Source organism: Kogia breviceps, chromosome 5 (genome assembly GCF_026419965.1).
Source record: "Kogia breviceps isolate mKogBre1 chromosome 5, mKogBre1 haplotype 1, whole genome shotgun sequence".
Classification (NCBI taxonomy): domain Eukaryota; kingdom Metazoa; phylum Chordata; class Mammalia; order Artiodactyla; family Physeteridae; genus Kogia; species Kogia breviceps.
In genome coordinates, this window is record NC_081314.1 from 54,698,757 (window position 1) to 54,719,891 (window position 21,135).

Genomic DNA, 21,135 nt, shown 5'->3' on the forward strand with positions numbered 1-21,135 from the left:
GCAGCAGTGAAATGACCTAACTCACTCCTCACATCAGAGGCTGTTATGGAGTTTTAGAGGCGAATGTGTGTCTGACTCCTACTGGATTGTCCAGCAGTAAGATGTTGTGCCAGACGCACAACATCTTCTTCCTTCCTCCTGGCATTGGCATTCCTTTGAGTTTGAGGTATGTCCGTACCTCATTAGACCAGTTGGGTTGTCTTGGAATCAATGTGGAGCCAACAGCGACTTGAATAGGATTAGGATCAAGATTCTTAGAAAGAGATGCGTTCTCCTTTTCTCAGTGGTTTCACAACCACGTTCTCCTACCTTGGAGAGGTGACCTTAACCCCAGTTTATGTGGCCCTGTGATTTTGTATTGCTGTCTCATGAAAAATACCATTTCTCACTTTCCTATGTGGCTCTAAGTTTTTTCACAGATATTTCACACATGTTGTCTAATCTAACCTTTACAATAAGTAAGTAAACTCTCTAAACTGAGCTCAGCCTCTATTTAATATGTGAAAGAGCCAGATTAGAACCCTGGTTCATGAGTCCGCTCCATTTTTCCTTACACCACCTAACCTTTCCCTATCATTATTAGGACAGTTACAAATATCTAAGGAGTATTTATGTAAGCAGGTAGTGCATTATTCCTTTAATTTTGACTGTTACTACTTTTTTAACTTCAAATTTACTAAGTTATAACTTATACAAAGTGGAATTTACCCTTTTTAGTTCTATGAGTTTTGAAAAACATAGGCAGCTAAGTAACTACCACTGTAATCCTATAAACAAGATATAGGATATTTCCCTCATTTCAGAAGTTTCTTTGTGCCTCTTTGTGGTCAGTCCCCTCCCACCACACTCAGCTCCTGGCAACCATTAGCGACTACTTGTTAGTCTACATTTTCAGTTGTGAAAAAAAGGCAGAGAAAAGTTGAGTAATTTGCCCCAAATTACACAGCTAGCGAGTCAGAGAGCCAGGATTGAACTGTAAGGCAGTTTGGCTCCACAATCACTGCTACCACCATATACTACCACATGCTGCCTATATACCACCGTATACTGCATTCACACAAGATTTGGATTTGGTCAAATGATCCAGCGTCATTCATTCAATATAGTTGATTCTAGTAAAGTTGCTGGAACATTGAATTAGCAAATACTGAACTATTGCTAGTAGAGGAAGTACATAGTACGTTCCTGTGATCATGACAACATTTTGGTCAGCAAATATATAATCTTGCTTTATGTGTGTTTCTGTTTGAAGATACTTTATTTAATATATATTGGTTCATTAACATTTAACTCACAGTCAACAGCACTGTAATTCATGCCCAAAGGAAGCTTATCTAACACATATATGTTCTCTGTAAGGCACATCACAACCTTCATGTGCTTAGAAACACTAGACAGCACTTCAGTACTATGCTTGGGGACCATTTTACATAGCCAAGTCATCAACAGAAGTCACAAAAATGTGAAAAGCAGCATTAATAGACTGTGAAAAGAACACTGTTTACAGTTTGATAGCTGAAACAAGAAGGCAGAGCATTGCCTTGTTTGACCTCGGCTAGGAAAATGTGTATTGAATGACTCAAATCTTCTGCTATTCTGTGAATGTCCACAAATGACCACGAAAACACAGTGAGTGCTTTTGGGATTTGGGGATTACAAGTAAATTTTAGTGACTAGGCATATTCACAAATATGGAATCCATGAAAAATGAGGATTGACTTTTTATCTTAGCACCCTCAGCACTGGAATTACTCTGTTGACCAAGATAGCCCCTTGTTTATTAGATGCTTGCTGTCCAGTGCAGGATACCATCTAGCAATTTTAACAGATAGAATACTGCTAAAGAAATAGCTACAGGGTGCTGGAAAAAAGGGCTTGGTCGTCCTCATCTGGTCTAGGTATTGTCCAATTGAAATATAATGCAAGCAACATGTAATTTTGAGTTTTATTGTAGCCACATAAAAAAGTAAAAAAGATGAAATTAATTTCGATAATATATTTTATTTAAGACAATACATTCAAAATATTTCACATGTCACCAATATAAAAATTATTAATAAGATAATTTTACATTTCTTATACTAAGCCTTCAAAATCTGCTATAGACTACATCTCAATTAAGACTAGCCATATTCAAGTGCGCAATAGCTGTGTGTGACTGGTGGCTACCATATCGAACATCACAGGTCTAGAAAATTTAAAGATTACTTCTCTGGGGGTGATATCTTAATTTGAGATCTGAAAAATGAGTGAAAGCAATGAGGAGGAGTTTGGAAATGTCATTTTAGGCAAAAGGATTGGGAGTACAAAGGCCTATAGGTGTCAGAATTGTGGCATCATCTTGGACTGCATATGGTTTAGTGTGACTGGTGTGTACTCTAAAAAGAAATGGGTGAATTTGGATTTTCTCCCAAGGGCAATAGAGAAACAGTGAAATATGGTACATATAAGAAAATGACAAGAACTTATTTTTTATTTAGAAAGACCATTCTGGTTGTGATAAGGAGAATTTTTAAGGTGGAGAAAATATTGGAAATACAAAACCAATTAGGAAGAGATAGTTAATGTTGGTGAACAAAGGTGGTGGCTATGAGAATATAGAGAAGACAGATTCAAGAGAATTGTAAGAGAAAATGGAAAGAATGTCATAATTAATTGAATGTTGAGGGTCAAAAAGGAAGGGAGACACAGGATGTGAAGAAGAGGAAAGAGTCAAATTAAAAACTGGAAAGATGGTGGCACCATTTGTTGAGATAGAAAATATAAGAGAAAAAACAAGTTTCCAGGGAAAATTGAGTTCACTTTTATGTAGATCAAGTTTAAGGTTCCTGTGGGAGAGAGTTATATGTTAAATAGAGATAGACATATGTGAATCATCAGTATATAGATGGTGATTAATGCTAAAGCAAGAGACTCACAGCTTTAAGGACACAGACTGAAAGTAAAGGGATGGAGAAAGATATTCCATGAAAATGGAAACCAAAAGAAATCTGGAGTAGCTGTACTTATATCAGACAAAATAGACTTTAATACAAAGACTGTAATAAGAGGAAAAGAAAGTCATATAATGATATCAGAGTCGATCCCAGAAAATGGATTAACGTCGGTAAATATTTATGCACCCAGCATGGGAGCACCTAAATATATAAGACAAATATTAACAGACCTAAAGGGAGGAATAGACAGCAATACAATAATAGTAGGGGACTTCAATATCCCACTTTCACAATGGATAGATGATCCAGACAGAAAACAAATAAGGAAACATTGGACTAAAACTACACGTTTGACCAGATGGACTTAACAGTTACAAAACATTCTACCTGATAGCAGCAGAAAACACATTCTTCTCAAGAACACGTGGACCATTCCTCAGGATAGATTATATGTTAGGCCACAAAACAAATCTTAATAAATTTAAAATTGAAATCATATCAAGCATCATTTCCAAACACAGTGGTATGAAACTAGAAATCAATTGCAGTAAAACTGGAAAATTCACAAGTATGTGGAGATTAAACATGCTACTGAACAACCAATGGATCACAGAAGAAATTGAAAGAAAAATAACAAATATCTTGAGGCAAATGAAGATGGAAACACAACATACCTAAACTTATGTGATACCACAAGTGTAGTCCTAGGAAGGAAGTTATATCGATAAGTGCCTCCATTAAGAAGAAAAGAAGATCCCAAGTAAACAGCCTAAGTTTACACCTCAAGAATCCAGAAAAAAAAGCCTAAAGTTACTAGAGGGAGGAAATAACAAAGATTAGAGCAGAAATAAATGAAACAGAGGGTAGAAGGACAATAGAAAAGGTCAGTGAAAATAAGCAGGTTTTTTAAAGAAGATAAACAATATAGGCAAAGCTTTAGCTACACTTACCAAGAAAAAGAGAGAGAAAACTCAAATAAAATTATAAACAAAAGATGAGACATTACAACTGATACCACAGAAATACAAAGGATCATGAGAGACTACTATGAACAGTTGTATGCCAACAAATTGGGCAACCTAGAATAAATGGATAAATTACTGGAAACATACAACCTACCAAGACTGAATCATGAAAAATAGAAAATCTGAACAGATCAATTACTAGTAAGGAGATTAAATCAGTAATCAGAAACTCCCAACAAAGAAAAGTCCAGAACCAGATGGCATCCACTGGTGAATTATACCAAATGTTTAAGAAGAATTAATACCAATTCTTCATAAACTTTCCCAACATATTGAAGAGGAGGGATCACATCTAGACTCATTTTATGAGGCCTGCATTACTCTGATAACCAAAACCAGATAAGGACACTACAAGAAAGGAAAATAACATAGTGCAAAAATCCTCCACAAAAATATTAGCAAGATGAATTCAGTACATTAGAAGGATCTATTCCAGGGGTGCAAGGATGGCTCAACATCTGCAAATCAATCTGTGTGATACATCACATTAACAAAATGAAAGATAAAAATCATGTGATCATCTCAATATACACAGAGAAAGCATTTAACAAAATTCAACATCCATTATGATAAAAACTCTCAACAAACTGTTTATAGTGGGAATGTACCTCAATATAATAAAGGCCACATATGACAAACCCACAGTTAACATTATACTCGATGGTGAAAAGCTACAAGCTTTTCCTCTAACGTCAGGAACAAGACAAGGATGCCCACTCTTGCTACTTTTATTAAACATAGTACTGGAAGTTCTAACCAGATAAGTTAGGCAAGAAATAGAAATAAAAGACGTCCAAATTGAAAAGGAAGAAGTAAAATTGTCTCTATTTGCAGGTGGCATTATATTACATGGAGAAAACCCAAAACTCCACCAAAAAAACTGTTAGAACTAATAGACAAATTCAATAAAGTTGCAGGATGCATATTCAAAAACAGTTGTGTTTCTACACTCTAACAATGGACTATCAAAAAGGGAAACTAAAACAACAATCTCCAAAGCAACCCAGTGTCCATCAACAGATGGTTGGATTAAGACAATATGGCATTACACACACACACACACACACACACACACACACACACACACACACACACTGGAATATTATACAGCTATAAAAATGAAATACTGCTATTTGCAGCAATGTGGATGGACCTAGAGAATATTAATGCTTATTGAAATAAGTCAGACAGAGGAAGACAAATACTGTATAATATCACTTATATGTGGAATTTTAAAAAATAATACAAATTAATGTATATGCAAAACAGAAACAGACTCACATATAGAAAACAAACGTGTGGTTATCAAAGTGGTGGGGAAGGGACAAATTTGGGGTATGGGATTAACAGATTAAAAACTACTGTAGATAAAATAGATAGGCAACAAGGATATACTACATAGCACAGGGAATTATGCCCATTACCTGTAATAATCTATAATGGAGTATAATCTGCAAAAATACTGAATCTGTGCTGTACACCTGAAACTAACAATATTATAAATCAACTATACTTAATAAAATAATAAATAATAAAACAATCCCATTTATAATTGCATCAAAAAGAATAAAATTCTAAGGAATAAATTTAACCAAGGAGGTGAAAGACATATACATGGAAAACTCTAAGACTTTGAAATTGAAGAACACACAGATAAAATATTTTCCATGCTTATGGATTGGAAGAATTAATATTGTTAAAATGTCCATATTACCCAAACCAATCTACAGATTCAATACAGTTCCTATTAAAATTCCAATGGCGGGCTGCCCTGGTGGCACAGTGGTTGAGAGTCTGCCTGCCGATGCAGGGGAGACGGGTTTGTGCCCTGGTCCGGGAAGATCCCACATGCCGTGGAGCGGCTGGGCCCGTGAGCCATGGCCGCTGAGCCTGCGCGTCTGGAGCCTGTGCTCCACAATGGAAGAGGCCACAACAGTGAGAGGCCTGCATACCGAAAAAAAAAAAAAAAATTCCAATGGCGTTTTCACATAAATAGAAAATCCTAAAATTTGTGTGGAAATATCCCAAATAGCCAAGATAATCTAAAAAAAGAAGAACAAAGCTGGAGACATCATGTTTCCTGATTTCAAACCATATTACAAAGCTATAGTAATCCAAACAGTATAGTATTGGTACAAAAACAGACCCATAGATCAATGGACTAGAAAAGTAGCCCAGAAAATAACCCATGCTATATGGACAATTAATTTATGACAGAGGAGCCAGGAATGTACAATGGGGAAAGGATAGTCTCTTCAATAAATGGTGTTGAGAAAACTCGATAGCCAGATGCAAAAGAATGGAACTGGACCCCTATCTTATACCATACACAAAAATCAACCCAAAATAGATTAAAGATGTGAACATAAGACCCAAAACCATAAAACCCCTAGAAGAAAACATAGAGGGTAAGCTTCTTGAAGTTGGTCTAGGCAATGATTGTTTTTGGATATTTCATCAAAAGCAAAAGGAACAAAAGAAAAAATAAACAAGTGTGACTACATCAAACTAAGAAGCTTCTGGACAGCAAAGGAAACCATCAACAACATGAAAAGACAACCTGTGGGATGGAAGAAAATATGTATGCAAATCATTCATCTGATAAGGGGTTAGTATCTAAAATATATAAAGAATCCACACAATTCAATAGCAAAACAAACAAACAAACAATCTGATTTTAAAATAGGCAGAGGAACGGAATAGACATTTTTCCAAAGAAGACATACAGATGGCCCACAAGTACATAAAAAGGTTCTTAACATCACTAATCATCAGGGAAATGCAAGTCAGAATCACTAGATTATCACCTCACACTTGTTAAAATGGCCATCATAAAAAAGGCAAGAGATAACAAGTGTTAGCAGGATGTGGAGAAAAGGGAACCTTTGTGCACGGTTTTTGGGAATGTAAAATGGTGGAGCTGCTGTGGAAAACATCATGGAGGTGCCACAAAAAAATTAAAAATGGAACTACCATATGATCTAGCAATCCCACTTTTGTGCATATACCCAAAGGAAATGAAAACAGGATACTGAAGAGATATCTGCACTCCCATGTTCATTGCAGTATTATTCACATATTCAAGGTATGGAAATAACCTAAGTGTTTGTCAGTGGGTAAATGGATAAAGAAGATGTAGTATATATACACAATGAATAAAATATTATTCAGTCATGAAAAAGAAGGATATCCTGCCACTTTTGACACATAGATAAACCTTGAGGGCATCATGCTAAGTGAAATAAGCCATATGTAGAAAGAAAACTACTGCATTTAGGTTTCATTATACATGGAATATTAAAAAAAAGATAAAAGTATGATGTATGATATGATGGATGTGCCAATTAACTAGATGGGAGGAATCTTCTCACAACACATACATGTATCAAATCATCATGATGGACACTTTAATTTTCTTACAACTTTATTTGTCAATTATACCTCAGTATAAAGTTTTTAAAAGAATGTAAAATATCTCATTAATAATTTCTTATACTGATTACATGTTGAATGATATTTTGGATATGTTAGGTTAAAAATATATAATCAGTGTCAAATAATTAGATGGGGCAAATAGAAAACAAATGGCAAAAAGAGAGAACTAAATTTAACCTTGTCAATAATGACATTAAATATATATGGATTAAACATTCCAGTTAAAAGGCAGGATTGTCAGACTGGAGAATCACAAAATACATGCCATCTACAAGAAATATGTTAAAAATAAAGACACATACAGGTGAATGTAAAGGGATGAAAAACTAGATGCCATTCAGACAGTTAGCATTAAAATATAGGAGTGGTTATATTGATATCAGATAAATTAGACCTCAAGAGAAAGACTTTTACCAAAGGAAAAGAGACATTTCATAATGATAAAAGGATTGGATCTTTAGGTAAATCTGTAATTTAAGTGTGTATATACCTAATAACAGGGCTTGAAAATCCATGAAGCAAAAACTAATAGAACTAAATGGAAACATAGACAGGACAATCACAGTTGGGTATTTTTAAATACCTCTCTCAGCAATTTGTGAGAGGTTGACTAGATTTGTCCTGTGGGTTGTAGTTCACAAATCCATGATCTAGAGTAAGTAGAAGGCAGGAAAGAATAAATACAAACACAGGATCAACGAGGTACTTTAAAAACAGAGAAAATAGCTAATGCTGAACCCTAGATAGTGTTCTAAACAACAAAAAAAAGAGAATACACAAATGACCAACATCAGGAATGAAAGAAGGGCTAGTGCCATAGATTCTTCAAAATAAATGGGTAATATAGAAGTACAATGAACAACTTATGGCAATAATTTTAACAAATTAGGTGAAATGAACACATCCTTAAACAAATGCAACATGTCAAAATGGATGCAAGGTGAAACAAATAATTAGAATAGCCCTACGTCTATTTTTAAAAAATTGAACTCATCATCAAAAATATTTCCAGAAAGAAATCCAGATGTTTTCTGCTGAATTCTATCAAAATTTTACGAAAGAAATAGCACCAATTTCACACAAACTCTTTTAGATATTAGAGAAGAGTACATTCCACAAATCATTTTTTGAGGCCAGCATAACTCTGTTTCCAACTCCTGACAATTACAAGAAAATTATAATCTAATATTCCTTATGAAGATAGATGTCAAAATCCTTAACAAAATAATAGCAAGTTGAATTCACCATATATACCTGAAAGGGTAATTACATAATGATCAAGAAGTCAAGAGGGTTTCACTTTGGGAATGCAAAGGCTGTTCAATATTTTAAAATCAACAAATGTAGGAGTAAATGGATTTTCATGACATTGAATTAGGTGATGGTTTCTTAGATGTGGCACCAAAAGCACAAGGAATAAAAGAAAAAGAGACAGATAAATTGGACTTCATCAGTACTACAAACATTTATACTTCAAAGGACACCATCAAGAAAGTGAAAAGAAAACCATGCAATGGGAGAAAATATTTGCAAATCATATATTTGATAAGGGTTTTGTATATGGAATATATAAAGATCACTTACAACTCAAAAATAAACAGACAAATAACCCAATTTTAAAAACTGAGAAAAGAGTTGAATAGATACTTCTCCAAAGAAGATATAGAAATGGCCATTAAGCACATAAAAAGATTATCAACATCATTAGTTATTAGGGAAATGCATATCAAACCACAGTGAGATACCACTTTATACCCACTAGGATGGCTGACATAAAAATACAGACAATAACAATTGTTGGCAAGGATGTAGAAAAATTGGAACCTTCATACATTGCTGGTGGGATTGTAAAATAGTGCAGCTGCTTTGGAAAAAAGTTTGGCAGTTTCTCAAAATATCAAACATAGAGACAGCATGTGACCTAACAGCTCTACACCTAATTATATCCCCAAGAGAGTTGAAAATGTACATCCTCCATAAAAACTTGTACATTAATGTTCATAACAGCATTATTCATCATAGTAAAAAACTGGAAACTACTTAATTGTTCATCAGCTGATGAATGGATAAGGGAAATATGTTATTATATATAATGGAATATTCAACAATAAAAAAGGAATGAAGTATTGGTTGGCCAAAAAGTTCGTTCAGTTTTTTCCATACGATGGCTCTAGTAGCACTTAGTTGTCTTTAACTTCATTTGAAACAATTTTGTTAGACTGTATTGTGACAGCTGTCATATCAGCATGCATTTAAAAAAACTTATCAAAATTGGTGAATTTTTGAGTAGCCATTTTAATATTGAAGATGGAAGGAAAAAGCAACATTTTCAGTATATTGTGCTTTATTATTTTAAGAAAAGTAAAAATGCAACTGAAATGCAAAAAAAAGATGTGTGCAGTGTGGGGAGAAGGTACTGTGACTGATCGAACGTGTCAAAAGTTGTTTGAGAAGTTTTGTGCTGGAGATTTCTCACTGGATGATGCTCCACTGTCAGGTAGACAAGGTGAAGTTGATAGTGATCAAATCAAGACATTAACTGAGAACAATCAACGTTATACCATGTAGGAGATAGCCGACATACTCAAAATATCCAAATCAAGCGTTGAAAATTGTTTGCACCGGGTTGGTTACATTAATTGCTTTGATGTTTGGGTTCCACAGAAGTTAAACAAAAGAAACCTTCTTGACCGTATTTCCACATGCGATTTTCTACTTAAACATAACAAAAACGTTCCATTTTTAAAACAAATTGTGATAGGCAGTGAAGAGTGGATACTGTACAATGCTGTGGAACGGAAGAGAGCCACCACCAACCACACCAAAGGCTGGTCTTCATCTAAAGAAAGTACTGTTGTGTATATGGTGGGATTGGAAGGGAGTCGTCTATTATGAGCATCTTCTGGAAAACCAAATGATTAATTCCAACAAGTACTGCTCCCAGTTAGACCAACTGAAGGCAGCACTTGATGAAAAACGTCCAGAATTAGTCAACAGAACATGCGTAATCTTCCATCGCGATAACGCAAGACCCAATGTTTCTTTAATGACCAGGCAAAAACTGTTACAGCTTGGCTGGGAAGTTCTGATTCATCTGCTGTATTCACCAGACATTGCACCTTCGGATTTCCATTTATTTTGGTCTTTACAAAATTCTCTTAATGGAAAAAATTTCAATTCCCTGGAGGACTGTAAAAAGCACCTGGCAGAGTTCTTTGCTCAAAAAGATATAAAGTTTTGGGAAGATGGAATTATGAAGTTGCCTGAAAAATGGCAGAAGGTAGTGGAACAAAATGGTGGCTATTTTGTTCCATAAACTTCCTGGTGAAAATGAAAAATGTGTCTTTTATTTTTACTTAAAAAGAAGGAACTTTTTGGTCAACCCAATATAAATAATAAATGTGGATAAGCCTTAAAGATTTGCTACATGAAAAAAGCCAGCCATAAAGGCTCCATACTGAATGATTTCATTTATGTGAAATGTCTAGAATAGGCAAATACATAGAATCAGACAATAGATTAGTGGTTGCCAGGGCCTGGGTAGAGGGGAGAATGAGAAATGAATGCTGATAGGCACAGGGTTTCCTTTGGGGTGATGAAAATGTACTGAAAATAGATAATATGATGGTTGTACTACTCTGAGTATACTAAAAATCACTGAATGGTGTACTTTAAAGAGGGAATTATATGGTATATGAATTATACCTCAATAAAGCTGTTACTTAAGAAAAGATAAAAAGTAAGGATCAATACTCATCCACTCAGCGTAAATAATTTTGCCATACCATAGTGAGGGTCCTTTTGCAAGCCTACTCCTTTGTATGCCTAACATGAAAAACTCCATTTATTATCATTACTTTCCTGAATATTAATAAAAAGGGTATAGAAAAAAATCAATAGAATTAACCATATTAACAGAAAAATGTTGAAAAACATATGCTAATCTTAATGGATGCAGAAAAGGCATTTGACAAAATTCAATACCCTTTCCTGAGAGAAACAGCAAACTAAAAATGTAAAGGAACTTCTTCAACCCAATAAAGGACACGTGTGGGGTGGGGGTGGACAATTAACATCATATTCAACAGTGAAAGACTGAATGTATTCTCTCTGTATTTCTTTTCTATTGTGCAGTAACAAATTGCCACAAATTTAGTGCCCTAAAATAATACCCATTTTAAAATCATACAGTTCTGTACATCAGAAGTACATGCACAGTGTGGCTCTGCACAGTTTTTTCTCTGGATTTTGAAAGGCCAAATTCAAGGTTTCAGCAGAGCTGTGTTTTTTTCTGGAGGCTCTAAGGATGAATCCACTTCCAGGCTCATTCAGTTGGCAGAATTCAGTTCCATGCAGTTTTAGTACTGGAGTCCCTATTTCTTTGATGGCTGTCAGATGGAGATTGTTCTCAGCTTGTAGAGGTCACTTGTGTTCCTTGGCTCATGGCTCCCTTTCTCCATCTTCAAAACCAGCAATGGCAAGTCAAGTCCTTCTTATGCTTTGAATCTCTTTGACCACCCATTCTTCTTCATCTTTCATCTACTGCTCCTTCAGCATCTCTCTGACTTGACTTTTCTGCCTTCTTCTTCTACTTTTAAAGGCATATGTAATTACATTGGGCCCAACAGAATAATCTTCGTAATTTAAGGTTAAGCTGATTAGTAACCTTAATTCCATCTTCAGAGTCCTACACAGCAGTACCTAGGTTAGTACAGACATACATACATACCTTAGAGATATTGTAGGGTTGGTCCCAGACCACTGCAATAAAGTGAATATCACAATAAATCAAGTCACACAAATTTTTTTGGTTTCCCATGTATGTAAAAGTTATATTTACACTATACTATAGTCTAATAAGTGTGCAATAGCACTATGTCTTAAAAAATGTGCATACCTTAATTAAAAAATACTTTATTGCTAAAAAATTCCAACCATCATCTGAGCCCTCAGCAAGTCATAGTAGTAACATCAAAGATCACTGATTACACATCACCATAACAAATATAATAATAATGAAAAGTTTGAAATATTGCAAGAATTATCAAAATGTGATACAGAGACATGAAGTGAGCAAGGCTATTAGAAAAATGACACCAATAGACTTGCTCAACACAGTGTTGCCACAAACCTTCAATCTGTAAAAAGTACAATATCTGCAAAGGGTGATAAAGTGAGGCACAATAAACAAAGGTATGCTTGTATTTGATTGAATACAATCAGGGGATGGGAATCTTAGGGGACATTTTCAGAATTCTGCCTACCATGTCCTCTAAGAACAGGAACAAGACAAGGATGTCCACTATAATCACTTATATTCAACATTGTATTGGAGATCCTACCCAGTGCAGCAAGATAAGAAAAAGTATATGGATCAGAAGTTACTTTATTCGTGATGTCATTATCGTCTAGTTGAAAATTCCACTGAATATATAAAAAGAGGACTACATGAGTTTACTAGAATTAATAAGTGAGGGTACAAGGCCAATAGGAAAATTAATTATATTTCCATGTTAGTGACAAACAACTAGAAATTAAATATTTTTAAAAGGGAACCATTTATAATAGCATCAAAAAAATGAATACTTACTTATAAATAAAATAGGTGTAAGACCTATATGTTGAAGACTATAAAATAATAAAAATATTCTGGAGATAAGCTAAAGAAGACTTAAATAATTGGAGGCATATACCATGTTCATGGATCAGAAGACACAATATTGTTAAGATGTCTGTACTTCCTAAATTGATCTATAGGTTAAATGCAATCCTAATAAAAATTCCAGTAGGTTTTTGTAGAAAGTGACAAGCTTATTCTAAAATTTTATTGGAAATTCAAAGGACCTAGAATAACCAAAATAATTTATAAAAAGAACAAAGAATACAAAATAAATTTAAAAATAAAAAGACATCAGAATACAAGGAATAATATAGTGTAGGGATTCTCAAAGTATGGTCTGGGGATCCTTGAAAGTCCCCAAACCCTTTCCAGGGGTCTGCAGGATCAAAGCTATCTTCATAAAAATACCACAACATAATGCTTACATTATTTGCCTTTTTCATTCTCATTTTCTCACAGTATGTAGTGAAGTTTTCCAGAGGCTCTGTGACATGTGATACTGTAATAGACTGAATGCAGAAGCAGATAAAAGGATCCAGCTATCTTCTATTAAGTCTAAAATTGGAGAGGTTTTCAAAAATACAAAACAATGCCACTCTTCTTACTATTGGGAGGAAAATACAGTTTTTAAATAATGTTATGTATGTTAACATGTAACAGGTTTAATATTTTTAGCAAATAAACAAATATCTTAATGATTTTTTTAAAAGGAAGAAGAAGAAGGTTGGAGAATGCCCACAACCTGATTTCAAGACATTATAAAGCTACAGTAAAAAAAAAAAAAACTCAATGAAAGACAGCCCATTTTTAAAAATGGGCAAAGGACTTGAACAGACATTTCTCTAAAGACTATACAAATGTCCAAAAATCACAAAATAAGATGCTCAACATCATTGGTCAGTAGGGAAATGCAAATCTAAACCACAATCACTTTCACTAGAATGGCTGTAATTTAAAACAAAACAACGTGTATTGTTGAGGAAGTGGAGAAATTGGAACCCTTGTGCATGCTGGTGGGAATGTAAAATGCTGCAGGCTCTGTGTAAAATAGTTCTGTCGTTTTTCAAAAAGTTAAATATAGAATGATCATATGACCCATTAATTCCACTCCTAAGCATACACCCCAAAGAACTGAAAACAGGTATTCAAACAAATGCTTGTACACAAATGTTCATAGCAACACTATTCATAATAGCCAAAAGGTGGAAACAACCACATGTCTTTTTTTTTCTCCTTTTGGAACAGCTTTATTGAACTATATAAAGTTCACCCATTACAAGTATACAATTCAGTGCTTTTTTTAGTACATTTACAGAGTTGCACAACCATCACCATGATCCAGTTGTGCATTTCCACCAACTCAAAAAGTTCCCTTATGCCGGTTTGCACTCTCCACTCCCCAGTCCATGCAATTATTGATCTGCATTCCATGATCCCAGACTTGCCTTTTCTGGAAATTTTATATATATGGAATCATACAATATGTAGTCTTTCGTGTCTAGCTTCTTTTACTTAGCATAATGCTTTCCCTGTCATAATGTTTATCAGATGTTCACCTTTTATTTTCTGGATAATATTCCATATTCTATTGTACTGACATGCCACATTTTATCTGTTCACCAGCTGATGGATATTTAGACTGCTTCCTGTTTTGAGGTTTGCCTGTTATAACTTCATATAAATTCAAATATATTGTTATTTGTGTCTGCTTTCCTTCATTCAGCATAAAATTTTGAGATTCATCATGTTGTTTTGTTTCAGTTATTTGCTTCTTTATATTGCTGAGTAGTATGTATGAATATTCCATGATTTATTTATTTATTTTATTGTTTATTTATTCTATTAATAAATGGTTGAGCTATTTCACTTTTTGTCCATTATGAATAAAGCAACTCTAAACTATTTTTGCATTTGTATTTCTCTTGGGTAAATATCTAGGAGTAAAATTTTTGGATCACAAATTAGGTCTATTTTTAATTTTTTTTTTAACATTTTTATTGGGGTATAAGTGCTTTTCAATGGTGTGTTAGTTTCTGCTTTATTACAAAGTGAATCAGTTATACATATACATATATCCCCATATCTCCTCCCTCTTTCGTCTCCCTCCCAGCCTCCATATCCCACCCTTCTAGCTGGTCACAAAGCACCGAGCTGATCTCCCTGTGCTGAGACTGCTTCCCACTAGCTATCTATTTTACATTTCAACCACATGTCTTATTCACGGATGAATGAATAAACAAAATGTGTTACATACATACAATGGAATATTACTCAACCATTAAAAGGGATGAAGTACTGATACATGATACAATGTGGGTGAATCTCAAAAATGTTATGCTAGGTGAAAGAAGCAAGATACAAAATCACATATCTATTATTCCATTTATACAAAATGGCCAGATTAAGTAAATCTGTAGAGATAGAAAGCAGATTGCTTGTTGCCATGGCTAGAAGGAGGAGAGGAATGGGAAGAGACTGCTTGATGGGTACAGAGTTTTCTTTTGGGATGATGAAAATGTAAGAAATAAGTAGAGATAGTTTTTGCATACACTGTGGACTGTACTAAATACCACTGACTTGTACACGTTAAAATGGTAATTCTGTGTTATATGAATTTCACATCAACAACAAAAGAAGAACCTCAGTCTCTATTTCATATGCTACATAAAAATTAATCGAAAGTAGATCATGGACCTAAAATTAAAATTAAAATTCTGGAAGAAAACATAGGGAAATATCTTCATTCCCTGGGAGTAAGCAAAGAATTTTTTAGACAAGACATAGAAAACAATAACCATAAAAGAAAAAATATGTTAAACTTCATCAAATATAAAGCTTCTTATCAAAATGAATATTCAAGCTATAGACTGGGAGAAAATAATAAGAAAAATATATGTAGCCAAGATACATTTCAACAGGTGAATGTATAAACCAACTGTGGAATATGCAAGCAATGGACTATTACTCATTGATAAACAGAGAGAAGCTATCAAGCCATGAAGAAGACATGGATAAGCCTTAGATGCATATTGCTAAGTTAAAAAATCCAGTCTGAAAATGATTCCAATTATATGACCTTCTTGAATAGACAAAACTATAGGGTTAGTAAAAGATCACTGGTTGCCAGAGGCTTGGGGGAAAGTAGGGAGAGTCAAATAGTTGAAGACAGAATTTTTTTATGGCTGTGAAACTATTCTGTGAGATACTATTATGGTGGATGTGTAACATTATGCATTTGTTAAAACTCATACAACTTCACAGCACTAAAATTAAACTTAATCTATGCAATTAAAAGAACACATTTAGGAGGTTGGTGGATCCAAGAAGGAATGCAGACATTACAAGTGAATCTAACTGTGTTACAATGTATAAAACAACCCCAGTGAATGATGTGGTGGGAAAGGTGCTGATCTAGGTAACTATGGAAATGAGTCTCTAAGGCCAAAGGCAAAAAGAATTGCACATAAGCACTGTACTCTAGTTGATAAAGCTGTTTATTATGGGGACATAGATTAACAAACCTGATAGTGCTATACATGTATTCTGGAATTGAACAATGAAGTAAATGGATGGTGCAGGACAGAAGGCAGTTTTCTCATTGTGGAGGTGTAAATTTACAGGGGAGGAGACTTGAATGATCTATGTAGTAATGGATAACAATTGGAGACATCAGAATGAACTCATGTTTAGCTTAGTATAACTACACATGATTACATACATAGAAATATTTATAGATGTGTATATTATCCAGGTTGATATTCATGTATATATTTTCTTTTTCTGTCAGCTGAGAAGGCCTGGAGGTAGCAATAAGCAAATCTGTTGCCCAGATCTTGGTTTCTGATATCATTTTGCAATAAAAGGAACTAGGGCTTCTTGGAGAAATGTCTGATTCTACAACTAGGGCAGGAAATAACCCAAGGTAAACCTAGAGCATTTTGTAGAACTGGGGTGTAAGGAAGTGCTCAAAAAACAAAATAAAACAAAACCCAAAAAAGGGGATGAAAAGAAAAAAGCTTACATTGATGGGGATATGTAAAAGGTACACAGGAATCAACTGAAGTAGATTCCTATTGCCAAAGCTAGAACACCTTGAACAACAAAATAAAGTCACGTTGGATGATAACCCAAAGTATAAAATAAATATTCATAAGTACATACTGACATAAACAAATGATTAAATTAGTAAATAAATGTTGAATAATAGGTAAGTTATCAGGACAGATATGTGATCTTCATATAGTAACTTTCTTCCTATGAGTTATGGAATGGGAAAAAAAGTATCAGTGGGGAAGCCTTTCAAACACTACCCCAGACAAGTGATCAAGGTTGATAGCAACAGATGAAATACTATTGGATTATAACCCTAAGTATTAAATAAATTGTCATGAGTCCATAATAGTGATATAAATAAATGATTGAATAAATAAGTGAATGGAGGAAAAAAGACAAACCTCCCTTGTAGAAAAATTCCAAATAATTTATATAGATGCTCTGCCCTCAAACAGAGGGAGCATAAATCCCAATTGTGCATAGTGATTATCTTCCGAAGAGTACAGTATAGAGAGGTAAAAACAGTGACTTTACATTGGAGAAACCTGTTAACACTACATCAGCCAGGTGATCAAGGCCAATATCAACAGTGATAAACAATATTGATAATGTGTACTTCGATATGATGTGAAGAAAATGGCACTTTACCGCTGAAGTCTTCATCCCTTAAACCCATATCCCCGGTCTAATCATGAGAAAAACAGCAGACAAATTCCAGTAGAGGGACATTCTACAAAACATTTGACTAGTACTCCTCAAAACTGTAAAGATCATTAAAATAAAGGAAGTCTGAGAAACTGTCACAGCCAAGAGGAACCCAAGGAAACAGGACACAAATATGTAATGTAACATCCTGGATAGGATTCTGGAACAGAAATATACATTAGTTTAAAAAAAAAAACCCAAGGAAGCCTGAGTAAACTATGGACTTTAGTTAAGAATAATATAACAATATTGATCCATTAATTTTAACAAAATACCATACTAATGTAAGGTGTTAATAATAGGGGAAACTGGGTGAGGGAGTATATGGAAACTGTCTGTAACATATTATCTGTTTTTCTGTAGATCAAAAACTTTTGTTAAAAAAAAGAAAGTCTATTAAAATATATATGGCAAGTGGCTTACATTCCTCCTAATTAAGGAATCCTACTTAATAATAAATGCAAACAATTTTTTAAATGGGCAAATAACTTGAACAGATACTTCACAAAGGAAAATATATGAATGTCCATTAAATGCATGAGGTACTTAATATCACTAGTTAGCAGGGAAATGCAAAAGTAAAACCATGGTGAAAAACCACTATAAACCCAACAGAATAATGAAAATTTAAAAGACCGAAAAGACCAAATGTTAGCCAGGATGTGTAACTCCTGGGATTATAAAATGGTACAACCACTTTTGGACATTTTGAGTTTCTTATAAAGCAAAACAATTTCAATTTTAGTTACTTAACCCCCAAAATGAAAAAAATGTCTACAAAAAAGCTTGTACATGAAAGCGTATTGCATCATAATAGCTAAAAACTGGAAATACTCCAAATGTCCATCAATGTTTATCTTTATTGAATAAACAAATTGTGTTGTATTCATAAAATGGAACATTACTAAGCAATAAAATGGGACAAACTACTGATAACCATAGTGTTATGGATGAGTGAAAGAAGCCAGAACATTATGCTAAATGGAAGAAGCCAAATATGAAATAATTCATACTGTAGTGTATTTATTATGATGTTCTGGAATAGGAAAAATTAATCTATGGTGGGAAAAATATCAGAAAAATTAATTCTGAGAGAATAAAAAAAATTACTCTAAGTGAGGGGTGGTGTATGGACGGCAGAGGGGCATGAGAAGACTTTCTTGGGTGATGAAAATGTTTTATGTCTAAACGTATGGATTACCTGGGTTGTATGCATTTATCAAAAGTCATCATATTGTAAAGACATGTGCATTTTACAATGTAAATTTTACCTAAATAAGAAACTCTTAAGGGAAAAAGTTTAAGGAACAACTAGGATTTTGAATTGGTAATTTTAATAAATTGAACAATTATTTTTAAAGAATCATTGAATATTCTTTCTGTGTTTAAAAACTATCAATGGAGACGTTAGAAAAAAATTCAAGATTAGAAAATTTTCTCCAGAGATTTTTGCTAAGAAAAGGAGGAGAGAAATATAATAACAGATAGAGTCAGATGTGAAGTCAAGGGAAAGTTATTTTACTTTTTTATATGTAAGCTTTCTACTTTGAATGAATTTTAGATTTATAGAAGTGTTACAAAGATAGAATAAAGAGTTCCCATATACCCTTCACCGAGTTTCCCCTAATATTTATATCTTACATAACCATATTATCTATACATTTATCTAAAATAAGAAATTAACATTAACACAATATTATTACTAAAGTAGAAACTTTATTGAGATTCCATCAATTTTTCCATTGATTTTCTTTTTCTGTTCCAAGATCCAATTCTGGATATCACACCATTCTATTTCATTAGTTTCCTCTAATATGTAACAGTTTCTCAGTGTTTCCTTGTTTTTCATGATTTAGTTTTGAAGAGTACTGCTCAAGGTATTTTGAAAAATGTTCCTCAATATGAGTTTATGTGATGTTTTCTGTTCTGTGTTTTCTTAGATTCTGTATTCATCTATTTGGCATCCATTAATCACAGAGCCAAGTGAACGGCCAAACTTCTTTGCATCTCCACTGTGGTTCAGCATTCACAGGCACATGAAAATCATTTTATAAACCTTGGAACCAATCTGGGTCCATACCCCGAGCCACCTCCCTTATCTAGCTCTCATATACCAAGCCAATATTTCCCCTGCCTAAAATCACCCAAGGCCAGGTACCAGACATCCTATAGCTCAGAGCCTATTGACATTATTCAAACCAGTCAACCGTAAGCTGTTTCCCTTGCCCTGCCTTGCCTTTTCCATGGAAAACACAATGAAGATTTTAGGCCATGTTTTCTATATTACATTCAGTGGAAGCAAGTCACTAAATCCAGCATATCCTCAAGAAGAGGAGTTAATGTCCACTTCTTGGTGGGAGAGATCTCAAAGAAGTTATGGACATATGTTAAAAATGTACCACAATTATTAATAAATACATTGGGGTAGGTATTTCAAAGCTATGCACTTGTCTGGTCTCTCCTTAAAGCTTCTCCTACAAATTATAGCATTCGTCTGTGGATCTTGCCTGCAACAATTATTACTGTGGTATTCTAATGGTGATTTTCTATTTCCCTCATTCCTTCTTAACTTATTACTTGAAATTCTTCTGTAAAGATTTGTCCCTTCTATTTGTTTGCTTATTTTCATCAATATGGACTCATGGATATTTATTTTTTTCTTTGGTATATAATCAACAATATCACTATTTTGTAGTTTAAATTTTTCCAGCTTTGGCTATTGAGAGCCTATGTCCTTTGGACATGCCCCCGTGTACTTTTTTTAAAAATAAGTACTTCCTCACTTTCTGGGATTATACGATACACCAGGCTTATTTTGTATTTTTCCTGCTTGGCCCTAGAATCAAAGGGTATTTATTTACAAATCAGGATCTTGTTTCTATTAGGTATGCTTGCTGCTTTTAGGCTTTAGACAAAACTAGGAAATAAATGTATGTATACTAACTCATGTATACACTGTGTGTGTGTGCATGTGTGTGTGTATATATATTCTTTTCTTCCTGTATGTTTCATTTTAGTTTCTATTGCTATTCCTTCAAATTCATTAATCTTTCTTCTACAATGTCAAATCTGCCATTAATCCCATTCATTGAAATTCATCACAGTGATCCTAAGTTTGATTTGGATCTTTTTTGTATTTCTAAGTGTCTACTCAACTTTTTGAACATATGGAATTCAGTTGTAAAAACTGTTTGAATGTCTATGCTAATTATACCATCTTTGTCAGTTCTGAATCTGTTTCTAGCGATTGATTATTTTCCTTTTTATGTGTTGTGTTTTCCTGCTCCTATGCATGACTGGTAATCTCTGATTGGATGCCAGACATTGTAAACTTTTCCTTGTTAGGTCCTGTAAGCCTTCT